Here is a 4,983-nt window from a genome sequence, read left to right on the forward strand (position 1 = left end):
CCTCTAAAATATTTTAATCGATTCGAAGTTTCAATAAAAAATAATATAAATATAATTAAAAGAAAAATAAATAAAATTAAATCTTGCTGTGTTCATGAGGTTCCCATATCTGCAAAAAATGTACGATATTATTACCCCCACCCCTCTAAAATATTTTAATCGATTCGAAATTTCAATAAAAAATAATATAAATATAATTAAAAGAAAAATAAATAAAATTAAATTTTGCTGTGTTCACGAGGTTCCCATATTTGAAAAAATGTACTATATTATTTCCCCCGCCCCTCTAAAATATTTTAATCGACTCGAAGTTTGAATAAAAAATAATAAATATAAATAAAAGAAAGAAAAAAAAAGAAAATTCGTTTAAAAAATTTTATCGAAACACCACATCGGCCGCACGTGCGATTTTAATTCCGTGTGAATGTCGCTTAAGGATTAGGCCACAAATGAAAGTAACTGCATTCCGATGATTTTTCTACCTTGCCGTTCTATTCCCTTCCCCCTACTCCCTCCCCTATTTCCCCCCCATTTTCACCCCTTCTTCTTCTTTTTCTTCACGACACTGACAGTTTCTTACATAAAGTGCATAACACTTAGCGTATATGCGTTAATTAATATTGCTTAAATTAAATGAGATGTTAATTATCATGTTTTTTTTTTTTAAATTCTTCTTTCTCTTTGTTGTTTTTTAACAAATATTTAATTAAATACAATCTTACTCGTAATTCGTCGATTAAATTCGTTTCGTTCTCGAATCTCTCGTTCGTTTGATTATTTTTTTTTGTTCTTCAAGAAGTGTCATTAAACCTTAATCGTCAATCAAGTTCATCGTGAGAAGAACCTCCTCCACACTTTCCCTCTCCCTCCCCCCGATAAAAATAGATTATCTTATACTTGCTAGCGTGCAAGAAGAAGTATTCATTATATTTGTTTCTATTTTTATTTTATCTTCTGGACGAATATATAAAAATAGCAACAACAACAACAAATTGCAATCTTTTTCAATCGTTATATTCAAATTAGAATGTAATTGAATAAAGAACAATAATTTTAATCACCTTCATATATTAATCGCGTTAAAATATTATTTTAATTAAATCATCAAATAATTTCCATTAACGAGGATAGAAAAGGAAATACGATAATTAATTAAACGTCAAATATTAAGAGTGGAGTTTTATTTAAATTCTTAGGTTTTTTAAAAAGAAAAAGAAAAAATTTCTATTAAAGGTTAAATTAATTTTAAAGAATCAACCCCATTACTTTTTCTCACAAATGTTTGTTTCAAAAAAATTAATTTTATTATTAAATCATTCTACCAACTCTATACGTGTGGTGAGAATTTGTATTTTACTATGATTCTATAAAAATTGTTATATATTTTTTGTGTTCTGTTGGAAAATCATCGAAAATAAAATCTTCATCGTTGATGGAATATTCTCTATTACGATTTTTTGATTATCGAATTTCGTTAAAGTTTAATTTAAATAAATAAATAAAAAAAAAGAAACGAGAACGATAAGATTCGTCACATCGCGGATAAAAATAACTGCAATTTTGTTTCGATAAAAATAATTGTATTGAGAAAGAGAGAAAGAGAAAGAGAGAGAAAGAGAAATAACGTGACAAGATTATTTTGTAAAATTTATCTCACGTGTTTTTTTAATAATATGTCCGTGTCGTTCGTCGCTTGGTACGCACATAATTTCTTCGACATGATCGTATACGTCACTATAGTAATTTACCTATAATCATTTATCATCGCGTACCATGATATATAACAATAATGAAAGATCATGTTTTATCAGATACTTTATTTTTAATAAAAAAATAAAATTAAATTAAATAAAAGAATAGAAACAAAAAAAACAAACAAACAAACAAACAAACAATTATGCGTTGTAATTTGATATTAAAAGATAAAAATAATTTATGTAAATATCATAGATCGTTTGGAATTCAAGAAAAGAAGATAAAAATGGTTTAAATTAATTTAAATCTTTTAACTCGAAGCTTTTTTTTTCGTTTTGGTTTTTGTTATATTCGTATTTAAATAAATTAATTTACGTAATAATATACTTTATTGGAAAGATTATTTTTATGATGCGTTATGATACGAAAAACAAATGGATTGTGGAATGGTTATTAAAGAAAAAAATATTAAGAAAGAAAGAAAAAAGAAAAAGATGAATTAAATGTTATAACGATTAAAATTAAATATTTGAAAAAAACGTGACAAATCAGATAAAACATACGAACGAGTATTGCTTAAGTTTAAAAGTATAACTAAATAAATGAAAAAATTATGAAATATTTGATTCGACGACTTACGAAATCATGGCAAACATATTTTATAATGATACGATTTGATCTCATTCCTTTTTTTTTTTTTTTTTTTTTTTATACAGGTACACGTATATGTCTCTTATTCTTTATCTTTTTTATTTCTTTAGTTAATTCAGATCTCAAGGAGATTCGAACGTGAATCATGATGAACAAAAAGATATACCTAATGTAGTTATCTCACGAATACGAAACAATTCACGTAATTTGCAGTCACCGTAACTAAGTCCGTAGAATATATTTTATAACGTTGTTATATTTCACTATTACACAAATTACATCTTAGCATTCTAAAATGGCTAATTATAAGATTAATATAAGAGGTTCTTTCTTTTTTTCTTTTTTTTTTTTTAATACCGAATCGGTACAAAACTTTTTAAGCAAGTTTGACATTTATTTTCGAGACTATTAAAATTAATATTTTCATCATTAATATTTTAAACGAAGAACTTGGACAAAAAGAAAGAAATAAAGGAAACATAAACGTAATAATTAATTTACAGAAATTCACATTAAATACTTTTGACTCATCCACAGTGTATAAATAAATTTCATTTTTATTTTAACATTGAAACGATGTAATAAATTATTTTCGCGAAAGTGAGTTTTGACGTATCCATTAACTCATAAAACATTTTATTGTTCGCACGTAATTTTAAAATACAAAAACGTATTTTATATATATATATATATACACGTATGAATATGTTATATACACTTTTAACACGGAAGAGAACGATCAAACGCGATTTCACCTAATCGGAAGGTTGAACGCAGGGTAATCTTCACATGTAACAAGGTTCATTGTAAAAAAATCGATCAATTTCAAAAAATCGATTGCGAAACTAATATATTTTAATTTCTTAATTTAAATTTAATTGTTTATTATTTAATGGACGAGAGATATTGTAATTTTTTACGACAAATAATAACAAAACAAAATAGTTTCTTAAAGTTAATAACAGTTTTAAACGAAACAATTACTTTTACGAGTTTTTTTACGTTATCTTTTTTACAACAAGCACCGATTGCACACACACACATACACACATTTACACACGTAACTAATAATATTTTTAAATATTTATATACGAGAAATATATATATTATATTGTATTACATCTTTATAGTGTAGTTTTATTTAAGAAAATGCATAAAAATTAAAAGAATGCTAAAATGAGAACGTTATAATCTTAAATTTTATGTAATAGGTGCATTTTTATCTTGATACACATACGCAACATTTGGAAAGGAATATAAACAACATTTAATAAAAGTAATTTGATAGAGAACAATGTTTTATTTCAATGGTGGATTTCGAAGAAATGTCGTTTTTCTGAAAAGTTTCGGTAAATATTTTTTATACTAAAAGTGAATAGATTTTAATGATTTTTATATTAAATTAAAGTACACTCTTTTGTCTACGCGTGGAGTACCTTTCTGAGTCATAAATCGATTTGCAAAGGTTTAGAAAATGTCAGAGAATGCAGTGCTGTAAATTGTGCATCTTTGCAATTTCTTTGAAAAGTTTTAGTAAATATTTTTTATACTTTTAGCAAATGGATTTTACTGATTTTTATATTAAATTAAAGAACACTCTTTTGTCTACGCGTAGAATACCTTTTCGAGTTATAAATCAATCTGCAAAGCTTCATAAAATATATATTTAACAAAAAACAAAATTTCATAAAGAATAGTAATTCGTAGAAATTCAAAGAAACATCTCATTTTTACAACAATAAATTTATTAAACAATATATATTTAATACACGCACGTACGTACACACACGCGCTTACGTAAAATCATAAAATTTTTCTTTATATATATTATATAATAATAATAATAATTAAGAAAAAGAATATAATATACGATTATATGAAACATGATCAAACGAGTGAACAAATTTGATCGGTGAATCGTGATTATGGTTGCCTTACATGTTCAACAAGCATATAAATAACGCGATTTTATTTGAACGATACTAAATTTAACCTCAACGCAACACAATACCATATATATATATATATATAATTATAAGATTAAATATTATTCCTTATAAAAAAAAACGTGTTATAAAAAAAGAGAATAAAAATAAATAATAAAACGATTTAATATGAAATTAATCAAAATTACGCGTAAATTATGATAAAATTACTTTTGAAAACACGATTGATTGTTTAAAAAAAAATTTTTGTTCTTCTTATTATAATAAATTTACAATTGAACAAATTTATTCTCCCTCGTGTTTATGACAGCAACTATAACGACAACGACGTGACACGATATTTTATGAATGACCCTGTGCATTCGCTATAATAATCTTCTACTATTATAAAGGGGCGTTTGTGTGTACTATCATCGACGGGCGTGTTAAACGATAAGTAACTCGTCGATATGCCATTATACAAAACTATTCGACGTATTTAACTCCCCCCCCTTCCACCCCTATACTTTTACATTCTTTATGAATTTAATAAACAAATTTTTTAAAATAAAATATTTTAATTTCGTTGATATAATTATTACGGTTGTTTAATAAATTTATTCAAATATATATTTATCAATTGTGTAATGTGTCATTTAATATACAGATAAAATAATTTAAATGTATTAAATTATAATATATTAAAAATAAT

General features: G+C 24.8%; 1 protein-coding gene across 1 annotated transcript in view; it reads right to left on the reverse strand.

Moving 5' to 3' along the window:
* Nucleotides 1–4,983, reverse strand: part of LOC106790524 (sorting nexin-8-like) — a 14,143-nt gene that overhangs the window by 4,364 nt on the left and 4,796 nt on the right. The window lies entirely within an intron of this gene.

Source organism: Polistes canadensis, unplaced genomic scaffold (genome assembly GCF_001313835.1).
Source record: "Polistes canadensis isolate GaletaPanama2010 unplaced genomic scaffold, ASM131383v1 scaffold_243, whole genome shotgun sequence".
Lineage (NCBI taxonomy): Eukaryota > Metazoa > Arthropoda > Insecta > Hymenoptera > Vespidae > Polistes > Polistes canadensis.